Here is a 17,614-nt window from a genome sequence, read left to right on the forward strand (position 1 = left end):
AGTTTAAACTCCACTCCTTCCCAAGATGATACTTTTAAAAAAGTTAAGTAAAATCTTTTCCATTAGGATCTGTCAACTATAATTTGTTTATGATATTTTTGTTCATTCCAAATCTTAGTCCCTGGAAACATTTAGCAGATATTACATTGGAATTTATTGGAGATGGGTCCTTGAACCTTGGCAGACTTACCAAAGTTTTTAGACTGAATTCCCAATAAATTCCAGTATTACCAGGTACTTATAAAAGCCTAAGATGTATGATATTCCCTATGAATTCACCCAAGAGCAGGGCAAAAACTGACCTTGGCAGCTGCTTTCCCTTAAAAGCTGGATCCCATTTTGATGCCAAAAATCACCATTATCCAGATGCTTTTGCTAGTCATAATTCTGAGACTACTCATTCTAACAACAAATTGAGCTCTGATTACCTGATAGGAATGACATAAATTAGGATTTTATCATTTCTTATGATGACTGGACCAGGATTCTAAAAGAAAAGAATAATAGGAAACCTGGATCTGGGTTATTAAACATTTGACCCTTTTTTTAGGCAGTAAGTTCTTGAACATGATGTGTACATGTATGGTATATACATACATTCATACACCAATTGTAACCATATACCAACATGTATATATACACATGTACATATACAAGTATATTTGAAGTATTATTTCTGATGAATTTTGTTATAATTCTGTTAGATGAAGACTGAACTCAACAAAGTGGTAGCTCAACTTGAAAATCTACAATTCCATGTTAGAAAGACCAATAGGTTTATTAGGAGGATAAAGTCAAAGTTTTCCTAGTTTTTCTCCCATTCTTTAGAAGAGGGGGCACACTCCATATTTTGTTTCAGATAAAAGACTCGAATGATTCTTAAATTGCCAAAAATTCTTTGTTATGAGTAATCTAAATCTTTCCTTCTGTAATTGAAGTACATTTACTCTTACTCTGTATTAACATGTGGAAGTTATGTAAGAGTAAGAAACTACAGGACTCAGAATGAAGAGTCTTAGTGTCTCCAAGCTCTGTAATTCATTCATTTGCTAACTCACTTAGATATGCATACCTCAAATATTTGAGTGTCTATATTGTGCTAGTTACTCAGAACTCAATGATGAACATTACTGTGTGACGTTAGGTAAGTCACTTCTCTTCTTGAGTCTGAATTTTCACGTTGATAAAATGTGTGGGAGTTGTTCTTTTAAAGCACTTTTAATCTTGAAGAAAAGAGATAATTGGTGTGAAAATGCTTTGCTAATGGCAAAGCACAAAAATGTAAGTGTACAATTCTAGTTGTGCAAACCACAATTTGTTTTCCCACATTAATATTCAAGGGTTAATTTGCTTAATTGGTACAGAGTTCATATAGCTCACTCCAAATACTAGTTGAGACATGACTCCCTCCCTACCTGCAAACCAATTTTCTTGTTTGACAGAAGACTACATTTCTAATAAGGCTTGAAGTTTAAAGCCATGAATCCACATCTTACATGTAGGACATTTCTCAAATGTTCTGGTTGCAGGATCCCTTTTATACTCTTAAGTGTTTTGGGGAATACGAAACAACTTCTGTCCATATGGGTTAAATCAATATTTATTGTATTGAAATTGTATTGAAAATTAAATTTGAGAAAAATTTTACATATCTATTTAAAATAGTAAATCCATTATATAATATAAATATAACATTTTATTTTATTTATTTATTGTGGTGCTGGGGATCGAACGCAGGGCCTTGTGCTTGCAAGGCAAGCATTCTACCGACTATCTTCCCAGCCCAATATAACATTTTAATGAAAAATAACAATATTTCATAACAAGTTAGTGAGAAGAGTGGCACTGTTTTACAGTTTTGAAAATCTTATTGTCTGACTTGATAGAAGGTAGCTGGATTTTCAAATCAGCTTCTGACTTCAGTCTGTTGCGATATGTTTTTTTGAAGAAAATTCAGCCATAAATGTATATTTAGTTGGAAAAGAGAGGGTGTTTCAATACCTTTTAAAGATAATTATGGATAGCATTTTTTGATTCTACAACAAACTTGACAAGTGGTAGTTTCTTAAAGTTCGCAATGTAGAATCAAACACCATGTCATTGAATTTTTCAGATTTGTTTATAATAAAATCCATGGTGCTATCATGTACTTTGAAAGGATCTTTACCCCATGATTGATTTTGTAAAAACATACATTGGCTATATGGAAAATATTGGTTCACTGATTTATGCAAATCTTCCAAATGTTGATACATTCTATTACAAAATATCCAAAATGTCACATTTGCTATCACCACTGACCTTTTCAGAAATGTCACTAAGTTTTGGGCAGCTGTCAGGCTAACAGTGGTAGGATTCAAGATTTTCAAATTTCTAATTTTTTCTGCTAAAAGTTCAAATTTTATCATTGGTAACAAATACTATTCACTGTTTTCCTTGAAGTGACATGCTCACTTCATTATTTTTGAGAAAACATCTGTAGAATACTCAAATCTGAATAATCAGATTTTTTTCAATTAATCCTTTTTTAAAATTTATTTTTATTGTAAACAAATGGGATACATGTTGTTTCTCTTGTTTGTACATGAAGAGGCATACCATTTGTGTAATCATACATTTACCTAGGGTAATAGTTTTTGACTCATTCTGTTATTTTTTTCTCCACCCCCACTCCTCCCACAATTAATCCTCTTTTCAAGCGAAAATGGTTTTCCATGAAAAAACTAAAAAGCTGAAAATCCAAAAAAAAAAAAAAACAAAAAATCACGCCAAGTGCTTTTCCTTGAGACAATTATCATATTGCAGTATGCACAGAAGTGGTTTATGTGTACTTCCCATTTCATCACACAGAACATTTTAAAGTGCACTGAAAGGTCAAGATTTAATAACTTTTATTGCTTTATTAATGATATTCTTAAATAACACAGTTTCTAAAATTTTATTATAACTACATGATGGTAAATAATGTACAGCTCATAGTACAATATGGTGAAACTCTCTTGACTGAAGAACCAAAAGTTTTACTTACCAGATGTTTTTGCACCATCAGTATAAATGTTAACACAGTTGTTCCAGGATGAACCATGAGGTTCAAAAAAGTTATTCAACACTTTGCATATTTAAGTAACACTTGCATTTATTTTCAACAAGTCACAACAACTTCAGTTACATTCATAGATTTTTTTCCATTTGTAAGGCAGAAGTATAGTTCTGTGGATGAGTCATTTTCGTATTTATAGCTAAATGCTTAATTAGATTTTTTATTATATCGTTGGAAAATGACAGTGCCATGATTTCTTCTACTGACTTTTCATTTGGTAGGCATTCATTCAGCAATGTCAAGTCTTTTTACTATGTCTATTTTTCCAGGCAATTTATGATAATTTACCTATAAATTGCTTTGTTGGCTTTGTTTCTAGTTGGTAAAGCTGTAACAAATAATTTTTGGCTTCATATTTTTCCATCTATATTTAAAACTGTCAACTCTTCTCTATGAATAATGAGTGATTAATCTCAAAATGATGTCACAATTTAGTATCAAATACTATATGAAAATGTTCTGTTTCATAATCAATATTAGGGCAAATTATTAAGTTCTATAAAGCTGAGAAAAGATAGTTTTATATTTTAATTCACATTTTTGCCTAGTTTCTTAACATATATTCCTCTGTTCCTTGAATCAAAGAACTCTATTCTGATATGTCAGTTTTGAATTAAAAACAATTTTCAGCATATTTAGAGGTGGTTGGTTAGAGCTGTGCATTGGCAATATGATTCTTCTAGTTCTCCTTTTACAAGTCAATGACCCAACTCCAAAAATAAGAAAAATTACGATATATAAAACTTTGTTGGTATAAAATATTATGAATTTGTAAAATAGTTTTAGATAAATGTAAACATTTAGATGTTTTTAAAAATTTAAAAATATGGCAAAACAATACAAATAAAGTATACTTACTTCTTATATCTTCATATATGCATGAGGGGAATTCTAGAATTTTTAAATAGTGCTTTAGTGGATAATAATGAGGTTAAAAGATTATAGAAGGCAGAATCAGAGATTGCTAGTAAGAAAATAGAAGTAATGAGAATAACTGTTTTTTGTGTTTATGTATATTTCTCCATATTTACAAAGTTACTACCCTTAGAAAATTGTAGAACACATGCATCAACTTTCAGAACAATGCTGTCATCATATATCTTGTATGGAAAATGCCACGTATACTCATCAAATAATGAGAGTAAAAAAAGAAAATGACATCTTGGTATAATTATGAAAACTGTTTGACCTCACAGACACTGAAAAGTTATTAGGAACCACCCAAATCATACTCTGAGAATCGGTGATCTAGACTTGCAACACTTGAACATAAAAGTTCTTTCTGACAACTTCTAAGACCCTGAGGAGAGGTTTTCCTTCAGAAGAAGAAATGTTATTTCCTCTACCAGGAATAGATCAGTCCTCACATTAAAAAAAAAAACAAACTAGTTAAAATTTAATGGACTTTGACATATATAATTTAGTTTAAATTGCTAACATTGAAAGTAAATTCAAAATGTTAATTCATAAAAGTCTCTGTTATAGTCATCTTGCCTAAAATACCTATGAGAGATGGATGTCAGTCCAATTCTTCATAATTTCTAGAGACTGAGATCCTACAATCTTCTTCAAAGCAGCATTCTAGAGTCTGATATTATTGGTTTATATAAATGAGAACTGTGATATATAAGAAAGAAATCTGAAAGTGTGATTAATTGACACTTTGGTCAAGAAACTATAATTTTAAGTACTGACTATTTTCTGATCTTTTCTTACTTTTAATGGATCTCATCCTAATGATTTCACATTTACTATTCATTGATATTTGGACCCAATTGCATTGCCACTCATTGACCTTTATAAGCATGACTCCTTTTCTATGGGTAAGTATATATTAGTAAGTTTTATAAAAAATATATTGCTGCTTTATGAGATATCATTATTGTTACTTTCTTTAATAATTTTTACTTTGTTGATATATTGGGATCTGCATTGCTCCTCTTCAGTTTTCTAGTGAGAGTCAAATGACTTTTTAATACAAATAAGTGTATCTAATCAATGGGGAACCATGATACATATAGAAATTATTCATTAACATCTTCAAAGTTTTTCCAAAGGATAAGAATTCTCTTAAAACTAAAAGCATTGTTGCAAATCTATAAGTAGAGCAAAGACCAGAAGGAAGGAATGTGAATGTAAAGTCTTTGAGAAATTGCTGCTTATCAGTTACTTTGAAATGTAATTTGCATAGTGTTAAAATAATTATTGAATGAATTGTTTATATATGTATATCAGTTATTCCTGATTCAGGATATTGATGAAAGCAAATACATTTCACTTTCAATGGTTTTAAGGTTTTTTTTTCATAATTTTATTCCTCTGACTCCTGATTGGCTAAGAGTTGCTGGGAAATTTCCCTTGACACTCACGAAAACAAGTTTTGCAAGCTTGAATAGTAAAGCCATATTCAAACGTGAACATAGAAGAGGGCAGGCAGGATTATTAGGCCAGTTGGCAAGTGTAAATCTTATTATAAATTTCTTACCTTCCACAAATACATACTGTGATGATGAATCCTTATTTTAATTCTTGTACCTGACATTAAATCCTGAGGCCAGATACAGAGAAGTAGCTCCTACACGGTTTTAGTAAGAAAATTTGTGAAAACAGATTTAAACTAATATTTGGAAAGTCAGGGATTTTGTTTTGTCTTGGTCATTTTGGGCTTTATTGTCTTAGGAGAGCAAAATTGCATAGAATAGTGACTGGATCAAAATATTGAATGTAATAAAGTCAAAGGGAAGACATTAGATCACCCATTTCAATTGATGGTCTATTACCTTCATCATTATGTAACCTAATTAAGCTTTGTAGTATGATGCCGTCTGAATTGAATGAAAACAGAATCCTCATGTGGTTTCAGCCCAAATCCTGATCACATCCTTGTAAATTGTCACCCATTAGACCTAGGTTCTTCATTCTCCCTGGGTTCTTCAGATATGTAGCCATGGTTCAAGGAGTTGAGAACTACCCTTTGACTCCTACAAAACTCAGATTCATTGGTTAGCTGAGATGGGGAGTGGATCTTGACTCCACTTAGTTGGCTGACTGCACTTGTTGCTCAAACACCCTGGACCTCCATTTCATAATTCTGGAGGCTAGAAGTCCAAAATTAAGGTGTTGGTAAGGTCACGATCCTTCTAGGAGTGGATCCTTTCTTGTCTCTTTCAGCTCCTTAGGAACCCCAGGTATTCCCTGGTTTATGAATGCATAATTTTAATCTCTGCCTCCATAGTCACATTACCATAGTGTACCTGTGTCTGTTATCACATTTTCCTCCATGTTTTTATTGAGTAAGTAATATTACTACAAAATACTTCACATGAACTCCAGTTACCAGGATCTGAAAACTTCTCATCAACCAGGAAAAGTTTATTAGAAATCTCTACCATATTTGTGTTACAGTCAATAAATTAGTATGAAACTTAACTTGCACTATTATTATAACTTGGTACTGAGGACTGAACCCAGAAGCACTTTATCATTGAGCTACACCCCCAGGCATTTTTATTTTTTGAGACAGGGTGTCATGAAGTTGCTGAGGTTGGCCTTGAACTTGTGATCCTCCTGCCTCAGCCTCCAGAATTGTTGGGGTTATAAGCATGCACCACCATGGTTAACTACACAATTATTTTTAAGAGATAGATAGATGTCAATTATCACTTCTTAGAATACTGACTATAATTTCAAACATTAAATTTGAATGGCCACACTGGGGGATGTTATGGGCCACAAAAATTAGTTGTACTCTGAGTTACAGGTTACATGATATATTAATGCATTTTCTGTAATCTTAAAATATAAAGAGGAGTGTGTAAGCTTTGGAGACATTTGGGCATGACCATTCGAAATTAATAGCCTTTTCTTTAATCTATTATTATACTTTTAATTTTCTCTTTTTCCTAAACAGAGAGACAGAGCATGAGAAATGACCAGGAACTAAGAGAAACCAAAATTAAGCACTGACTGAAATATCAGTTTTGAAAAGGACATTCATTAGTAAATCTGGAAAGCTGTTCTTTGCATTTTCCTAAGTGCTCAGCCCCAAGCTGAGTTTTGTTTTACCATATTTAGAACAAAAAAATGTTTGTATCTGCTTAAGAATCCCTTACTACTAGAGTTTTATCAGGAGGGGAAATCAGCTGAGAAACCAACTGACTCAACTAAGGGTTCACTTAGTTCCTAATTAATTATTGCATAGCTGGAAACATGATTCCTAGATTATCAATACCTAAACTTTTTTGTTCCTCTGGATTTTAGACCTTTGATCATTTTGCTCCTTACCCCCTCTACCAATGAGCTAAAGTGAGATACAAGAGTGAAAAGGGAAGTAGTCAGTTTTCTTATGTTAATTAGTTTAATTGGTAGACAAGAGGGTAAAATGGGATTTAATAATTACTTACAGATTTCATGTATCTCTGAGAATTCTTGACCACTGTGAAGTCATTTCATAGTTCATTGTTTTAGTAGCAGTTACTATTGTAAAACGAGTTTGAGGTATTGCATTAAAAGAAAAAAATAACAGGAGAAAAGGCCATGTACGGGCAGAAAATTTATCAGCTAAATTAAGGAGGACGAATGTGAAAAAATTAGAAACTTTCAAGACTATGAAGTATTTAATAGGCATTATGCATTTGGATTGACTTTAGATAGAAAGGCGATCAGGATGTGTTTTGAGAATAAAGTATTAAATGAAAATAAGCAAAATCACTTTCAGAGACTAAATTTGACTAGACCAAAACAGGGATGAAATCAGGCTTCTTACATATTTGTAGTACAAAGATATTTATGTTATACATAAGTAACATTTAATGGTAATATATAGGTTCATTTACAACAGGTAAACACCATCTGTTGTATTAACTTGATGCAAGTTAAGCAGTGCCTGCGAATGCCTTACATGGCACCACTTTTCAAAGGGTGACAGCAGTGGGGACTGCTACCTTAGTATGACCCCTTAATGTTTTGACATGATTTAACCTATGACAGGACAGTAAAAACACACTATTTTTCTTGAAAGCTCAATATGTTTTCTTGTTAAATGTTCTATATTTTCAGCTTTGCATTACTACAATGAAATACTTGAGGATGCTGACCTTATAAGGAGAAAAGATTTATTTAGCTCAAAGTTTTGGAGGTTCGAGGGCATGGTGCCTGCATTGGCTCAGTTCCCGTGAGGGCTGTATCACATCATAGTGGATGATAATGGTGGGAGTCCATGAAGGAGCAAGCAGATTGTATCTGGATCCAGGAAACAGGGACCTGGGGGCCTGGGCTTGTTCCTTTTACAGCAATCCACTCCTGAGAACTGCCTCATGCCCTGTATGACCCAAAGGCTTCCCACAAGGCCCCACCTCTTAAAGATTCCACTACACCTCCCAATATCACCACCCTGGGAATCAAAACTCCAATTACATGGATCTTTCAAGGGGACACAATAAAACCATACCCAAACCATAGCATCATCTTTTGAGTACAATAAAGTAAAAAATGATTACAATCCATGGCCTGCAACTCCTGAAGATGGTAGCTGACATGTTCATAAGGAGAAATGTTTTGAATAAATACTTTTATAAATCAGTTAGGAGGGGTCGGGTGGCCTAACTTTGGTTGAATTAACAATCTTCTCAAACTAATAGTAATTAGTCTATAAATCATCAGCATCTACCCTGTATTTTCCAGTTTTTAGCACACTCTGGTACATAAATTCCACAAATTCACACAGAACACTACTTCCTTTAGCAGCTGCATTCATTCATGTCAACTCAGAAAATTACCTGTGACTACTTCTGCATAGCTTTCAAAATCGTGTGGAAGGGTAGAGAGCACAAAATTAGGCCTCTGTTTCCTCATTAGCTATGAAACAGTGAGTTCTTTCATATGTATAGTACATCACACCTTGCAAGTAATCCCACATTCATTATCTCATTTAAATCTCCCTAGAATTATATAGAAAAAGATTTACTATCATCATTTTATAGAGGAGGGAACTGAAGCTAGGTCAGCTAGACATTACAATCAGCCAGTGGAAAAGCTAGAGTTCTATGATAGCTCTTTGGATTACAAATTCATTTTTTATATATATGCTGGTTATCTGGACTTGTGCTGTTTTGGCTTTCAAAATACTCTAAAATTAACATCACACTCCCTATTACACTATAAATTCCCTGAGAGGAATGTGATATTCATTCTTTAAATACATGTCCAAAAAACAAAATATAATACTATATATCTTGATACTAACTCAATATATATATTACTAAGAATCAGTAGAAAGTGACCAGAAGGAGAAAAAACATTTATTATACATTTCAATTACTCAAATAGACTGAGAGAAATGACAAATTCAAATTGGGGAAACATAAGATCAGATTACTGAGAACAAAGGAGTCACCTCTATTCTGACTGCTTAAACATGGCATAGTGAAAAAGAGAGGTGAGCTGAGTTCTAGACCTAGTTTTGACATTGATCAGCTTTGTGAACTTGATTGAAGTAGACACATGTTCCTCCATGTGACTCAATTACCTAAACAGAAATATGGGGAATGGAAGGTGCTTTTATAAGTAAAGTTTTATTGGAACACAGACATTTTCATTCATGTATTATTTATGGGTTGCATCTGCACTACAAAGACAGAGTTGAATAGTTGTGACAAAGACCATTTGACCAACAAAGTCTCAATATCGACTATCTGTACCTTTACTGAAAAGGTTTGTTGATCCCTAGACTAATCTATCCTAGATTGCTTCCTACTGTTACATTCTATACAACTATGGAATTATTGATTACAGTCTTTACAATAGCTTTCTATGTATGAACTTGCAGCTTCTCACTTATGCAGCCCCTCATCTTTATAGAAAACCTGGCATGTAATATTAATACTGGAAGATGGGTTTGTTCTTCATCTTCCATGACTACAGTTAAGGGCAGCATCTGTAGAGATTTTTTTAAATCATTATCATTAAAAATATCTTAAGCATGGTAAATGAACCTTTGGAAACAGCAGCTGTAGACTCCCATAATTAAAATTAGAAGAAAAAGTCCTTGAGGATTCCAATTTCTTATTTCAATGGCATGAGTTCTTAGAATACAGAAATACTAGCAACATACCACCATGTCCGGATATGTAAAAAACACATTTTTTTCATAAAAAAGCATGGCAACACAGGCTATCGTCCTTATATTTACACCACACAAATTTGCATTAACTCCCCAATTCTCCACAACTTCCACCCCATTCCCAGTCCTAGGCAAGCACTACTCTACTTTTGCCTCTATTTGCATGTTCAGGAATGTAAGTATACAATACATAGACTTTTGTGACTGGTTTCTTTGACTTGGCATGTTTACAAGGTTAGTCAATGCTACAATATGTATTACATTTTTTCTATTATCAAATAATATACCTAGGATTGAAATTTCTGGGTTATATATAGTAACTCTATATTTAAATTTTGAAGGAACAGTTTGTTTTCAAAAGCAACTGCACCACTTTTCTGTTCCCACCAGCAATATATAAAGGTTCCAATTTCTCCACATTCTTGCCAACATTCTTATTATCAGTCTTTCTGATTATAGCCATCCCTAGTGTGTGTGAAGTGGTACCAATTGGTTTGATTTGCATTTCCTAATGGTTAATGATGTTGAGCATCTTTTCAAGTGCTTACTGGCCATTCATATGTCTTCTTTGGAGAATTCCTATTTAGATCTTCCTCCTTTTTACTGGGTTATTAACTTTTTATTATTCTTGAGTTATAATTATATATTCTTCATACATTCTGGATACAGCTCCCTATGGGATATATGACTTACAAATATTTTCTCCCATTCTAAGCATTGACTTTACTTTCTTAACAATATTATTTGAAGCACAAAAGTTAATTTTGATGATGTTCAATTTATCAGTTTTCTCTTGTGATGCTTGTGATGTTGATGTCAAATCCAAGAAAACATTCCTTAACTCAAGGTCATGAAGATTTACTGCCATGTTTTAAGATTTTGTGTTGCTTGAGCTCTTATATTTAGGCTTATGATTATGTTGGGTCCATTTTTATATGTGGCCTGCAGTCCATCTTCAATCTTTTGCATGTAGATATATAGTTTTCCTAGGACTCTTTGTTAAAGAAAATGTTCTTTCCTCATTGATCTCAGCAATCTTATCAACTCACTCAAAACATAAAGAGTTTATTTCTAAACTCTAAATTCTATTCCATGATATATATTTCTATCCTTATACCAGTTCCACACATATCTTGATTACTGTGACTTTGGAATAAGTTTTGCAATTGAAAAGTCACTGCCTTCCAAGTTTGTTTTTATTCTCCAATTGACCTGGCTAGGACATTCAGGAAAATATTGAATAGAAATGGTAATAGCAAGTATTCTTATCCCATTCCTTAGGGGTTCAGTCTTTGGCTTTTCACCATTAAGTATGATGCAGTGGGTTCTTTGTGACCTTCATCGGGTGGAGAATCTAATTTTATATGTGGGTTTATTAAGGATTTTCATCATGAAAGGATGTTGCTGCATTATGTCAAGTGCTTTTTCTGAATTTATTGAAATGATCGTATGTTTTTTGTCATTTATTCTATTAAAGTATTTATTACATTGATTTATAGACATATATTTTAGTTGTTGATGGACCTTTATTTTATTCATTTATTTATATGTGGTGCTGAGAATTGAACCCAGTGCCTCACACATGCTGGGCAAGCACTCTGCCACTGAGCCACAACACCAGCCCCTATTACACTGAATTTTGATACTAAATTAACTTTGCATTTCTGGGATAAACCCCACTTAGTAATGCTGTACAATCCTTTTAAAATGTGGCAGAACTTACTCTCATAGTACTTTGTTGAGGATTTCTGCATCTATTAATGTAAGAGGTATTGTTCTGGGGTTTCCTTGTCTTTGGTTGTTATTAGGGCAATACTGGCCTCATAGAATGAATTGGAAATAATTTCCTTTTCTCCTATGTTTTTTTGAAAATCTTGTGAAGTATTGGTATTAATGCTTCTTTAAATGTCTGGTAGAATTTGGTGGTGAAGCCATCTTGACATAGGTTTTTCTTTGTGAGTACTTTTAATTAGTCTCTTGTTATAGATTTATTTGGATTGGATATTTCTTCTTGAGTCAGCTTGATAGTTTGTGTCTTTCTATGGATTTGTTCATTTAAGCTATCTAACTTGTTGGTATACTTATACTATTCCTTTGCAATTCTTTTTACTTCTGTAAGATTGGTAGTGATATCCCTTATTTCATTCATGATTTTAGTAATATGAGTGTTCATTATTTTGTTACTGGCCAGTTTGAAGACTTGACAATTTTGTTTTCTACTTCCCAAATTAACATATTATACATTAGATCTTTTGATTTATTCATCTTACATTTTTCCACTTTGTCTTTTGACCTACATCTCACCATTTCTTCTTCCTGCATCCTGACCCTGATAATGTTCTATATTTTTCTCTATATACATGACTTAAAATCTCTTTTTAGATTCCACATATAAGTGAGAGCATGCAATATTTTTCTGTGTCTGGCTTATTTGATCAAGCATCATGTCCTCTAGGTTCATCCATGTTGTTGCAAATGGCAGGATCTAAATACACATAATAAAATTTATTTAGAAAAAACTCAATTCATGTTTTTGATAATTTTCTCTGCTGATTTTCTATTCTCTATTTCATCAATTTATGCTTTATATTTTATTTCTGCTTACTTAGGGTTTAGTTTGATCTTCTAGTTTCTTTTTTTATTTTTTACAGACTGCATTTTGATTCATCATACACAAATGGGGTACATCATTTCATTTCTATGGTTGTGCATGATGTAGATTCATACTGTTCATGTAATCATACATGTACATGGGGTAATGATGTCTGTCTCATTCCACCGTTTTTCATATCTCCCTCCCTCTCATTTCCCTCTACATAATCTAAGTAAGGTGGAAGGTCAGGTTACTGATTTGAGATACTTTAGAAAAAAAGGAGCCAGCCCCCAACACTGAGGTTGGACGCCACTGCTGAGCCCACCCGCCTCCCCACACGGAGGTCATACCTAGACGCTGAGCCCTCCCACACACACAGAGGTCAGAGGCCAGTAGTTGAGCCTGCCTGCCCACCTGCCCCCTTACTGCTGAGGGACACTGCACCTGCCTCCGTGCTGACTCAGCACACCATCGCTGGGGCTCCCCAGCTTCTTTGGAGGCTGGTGCAGGGACCTTGAATTATTCCTGAGGGCGTGACCACCATCATTGGAAGGGCGGCTCCCTTCCTGAGACACCTACAGGAGACTGGAGGCCCTTTGACAGGTACCTCTATTTACTCACTTACATCCACACCCTTCCCCATCCTCTTGTTCACAATTAGAAATATTGTAAATAGTTATTGAACTGATCCTGTTTATTTTAATAATGTTAAAGTCTTTATAGGGGCTATCTGGTTCAGGGCTACATTTTCTCTGTATTGGATGTTATTGGTATTGATCTCCCCTTCAAAGGAGAGGCAGTGGAAAACTGCAGGGTCATAATAAGTCTGCACAGGGCAAACTTCAGTATCTCAGATCTTCACCACTAGAGGGGAATATACAGAAAGAATATGAAAAACCAGGGGAAGAAAGTGTCCCTAACAAACCAAGATGCTATTGTGATAGAATCCAATGACAGCATGGCAGTAGAAATGACTGAAAAAGACTTTAGAATCTGCATGATTAAAATGATCCTTGAAGCAAAAGCTGAGATAAGAGAGCGAATGCAGGCAATGCACAATCATTCCAGCAGACAGTTAAAAGAGCAAATGCAAGAAGCAAAAGAACACTTCACTAAAGAGACAGAGATTCTGAAAAAAAAAACCAAATACTTGAAATGAAAGAAATGATAAACCAAATTAAAAACTCAATAGAAAGCATCACCAACAGAATAGACTTCGTGGAAGACAGAATCTCAGACAATGAAGACAAAATATTTAATCTTGAAAATAAAGATGAACAAACTGAGATGTTAAGAAATCATGAATGGAACCTCCAAGAATTATGGGATAGCATGAAAAGACCAAATTTAAGAATTATTGGGGTTGAGGAAGGCACAGAGATACAAACCAAAGGAATGAACAACCTGTTCAATGAAATAGTATCAGAAAAATTTCCCAAACCTAAAAAATGAAATGGAAAATCAAATACAAGAGGCTTACAGAACACTAGGTGTACAAAATTACAACAGATCCACACCAAGACACATTATAATGAAAATGCCTCACATTCAAAATAAAGATAGGATTTTAAAGGCTGCTAGAGAAAAGTGTTAGATTATATCTAAGGGGAAACCAATACGGATATCAGCAGATTTCTCAGCCCAGACTCTAAAAGCAAGAAGGGACTGGAACAATATATTCCAAGCTCTGAAAGAACACGGATGCCAACAAAGAATACTATACTCAGCAAAACTAACCTTTAGATTTGACAATGAAATAAAATCTTTCCATGATAAACAAAAGTTAAAAGAGTTTACAAATAGAAAGCCTGCCCTAGAGAACATTCTCAGCAAAATATTTCGTGAGGAGGAAGTGAAAAACAACAATACAAGTCAGTAAAGGGAGGAACTACCCTAAAGGAAAAGTCAATCAAAGGAGAAGTAAAAAAACAAAAATAAGCCAAAATGAGCAGGAATACAAATCATATTTCAATAATAACCTTGAATGTCAATGCCTAAATTCAATAATCAAAAGATATAGACTAGCAGAATGGATTAAAAAGAAAGACCCAACAATACGCTGCCTTCAAGAGACTCATCTCATAGAAAGACATCCACAGACTAAAGGTGAAAGGATGGGGAAAAACATACCATGCACATGTACCCAGTAAAAAAGCGGGGGTCTCCATCCTCATATCAGATAAAGTGGACTTCAAACCTAAGCTAGTCAGAAGGGATAAAGAAGGACATTTCATACTGCGTAAGGGAAGCATACAACAGCAAGATATAAAGATTTTAAATATTTATGCCCCAAACAATGGAGCATCTATGTATATCAAACAAACCCTTCTCAATTTTAAGAATCAAATAGATCAAAACACATTAATAGTGGGGGACTTTAACACATCACTCTCACCACTGGATAGATCTTCCAAACAAAAACTGAACAAAGAAACTATAGAACTAAATAATACAGTCAAGGATATAGACTTAATGGATATTTACAGAGTACTGCATCCATCATCGAGCAAATATACTTTCTCTCAGCAGCTCATGGATCCTTCTCCAAAATAGACCATATGCTATGCCACAAAGAAGCCATTAGTAAATACAAAAAAATAGAGATACTACCCTGTATCCTATCAGAACATAATGGAATGCAATTAGAAATGAACGATAAAATAACAAACAAAAACAACTCATATACCTGGAGACTAAATAATATGCTATTGAATGATGCAATGATAACAGAAGACATCAGGGAAGAAAGAAAAAAATTCTTAGAGGTAAATGAGATCAATGACATAACATATCAAAATCTCTGGGACACTCTGAAAGCAGTACTAAGAGGCAAGTTCATTGCATTGAGCTCATACATTAAAAAAATAAACAGTCAACAACAAAATGACCTAACATTAACAACTCAAAGCCCTAGAAAAAGAAGAACAGAATAACAGCAAAAGTATTAGAAGACAGGAAATAATTAAAATCAGAGCTTAAATCAATGAAATTGAAACAAGGTTAACAATTCAAAAAACTGAGAAAACAAAAAGTTGGTTCTTTGAAAAAGTAAACAAAATTGATAAACCCCTAGCCACACTAACGAAGAGAAGGAGAGAAAAAACTCAAATTACTAGAATTTGTGATGAAAATGGAAAGATCATGACAGACACCATTGAAATACATAACATAATTAGAAGCTACTTTGAAAATCTATACTCCAACAAAATAGAAAATATCAAAGACATCGACACATTTTTAGAGACATGATCCTCCCAAACTGAATCAGGAAGATGTACACTATCTAAACAGAAAAATTTCAAGCACTGAAATAGAAGAGGCCATCAAAAGCCTACCAACCAAGAAAAGCCCAGGACCAGATGGATTCTCAGCCGAATTCTACAAGACCTTTAAAGAAGAACTAATACCAATATTCCTCAAAGTATTTCAGGAAATAGAAAAGGAGGAACCCTTCCAAATTCATTCTATGAGGCTAGTATCACTCTGATACCAAAACCAGACAAAGACACATCAAAGAAAGAAAACTTTAGACCAATATCCCTGATGAACATAGATGCAAAATTCCTTAACAAAATACTGGCAAATCGCATACAAAAATATATTAAAAAGATAGTGTACCATGATAAAGTGGGGTTTATCCCAGGGATGCAAGGTTGGTTCAACATCTGGAAATCAATAAATGTAATTCATCACATCAATAGACTTAAAGTTAAGAATCACATGATTATTTCAATTGATACTGAGAAAGCATTTGATAAAATACAGCACCCCTTCATGTTTAAAACACTAGAAAAAATAGGAATAGTAGGAACATACCTCAACATTGTAAAGGCTATCTATGCTAAGCCCACAGCCAACATCATTCTTAGTGGAGAAAAACTGAAAGCATTTCCTCTAAAAACTGGAACAAGACAGGGACGCCCTCTTTCACCACTTCTATTCAACATCATCCTTGAAACACTTGCCACAGCAATTAGTCAGACCAAAGAAATTAAAGGGATACAAATAGGAAAAGAAGCACTAAAGCTGTCACTGTTTGCTGATGACATGATCCTATATTTAGAAGATCCAAAAAACTCCACTAGAAAACTTCTAGAACTAACAAATGAATTCAGCAAAGTAGCAGGATATAAAATCAATACATGTAAATCTAATGCATTTCTAATCATAAGTGATGAATCCTCTGAAAGAGAAATTAGGAAAACCACTCCATTCACAGTAGCCTCAAAAAAAAATACTTGGGAATTAATCTAACAAAAGAGGTGAAAGACCTCTACAATGAAAACTACAGAACATTAAATAAAGAAATTGAAGATGGAAAGATCTCCCATGTTCTTGGATAAGCAGAATTAACATTGTCAAAATGGTCATTCTACCAAAGGCACTATACAGATTCAATGCAATTCCAATTAAAATCCCAATGACAATCCTCATAAAAATAGAGAAATCAATAATGAACTTCATCTGGAAGAACAAGAGACCTCGAATAGCCAAAACAATCCTGAATAGAAAAAGTGAAACGAGGTATCACAATACCAGACATTAAACTATACTACAGAGCAATAGTAACAAAAACGGCATGGTATTGGCACCAAGATAGACACGCAGAAAAATGGCACAGAATAGAAGACACAGAGACAAAATCACATAAATACAGTCACCTCATAGTAGACAAAGGAGCCAAAAACATACAATGGAGAAAAGATAGCCTGTTCAACAAATGGTGCTGGCAAAACTGGAAATCCATATGCAGTAAAACGAAATTAAACCTCTCTCTCTCACCCTGCACAAAACTCAACTC

This window comes from Sciurus carolinensis, chromosome X, assembly GCF_902686445.1.
Source record: "Sciurus carolinensis chromosome X, mSciCar1.2, whole genome shotgun sequence".
In the NCBI taxonomy this organism is placed as follows: Eukaryota; Metazoa; Chordata; class Mammalia; order Rodentia; family Sciuridae; genus Sciurus; species Sciurus carolinensis.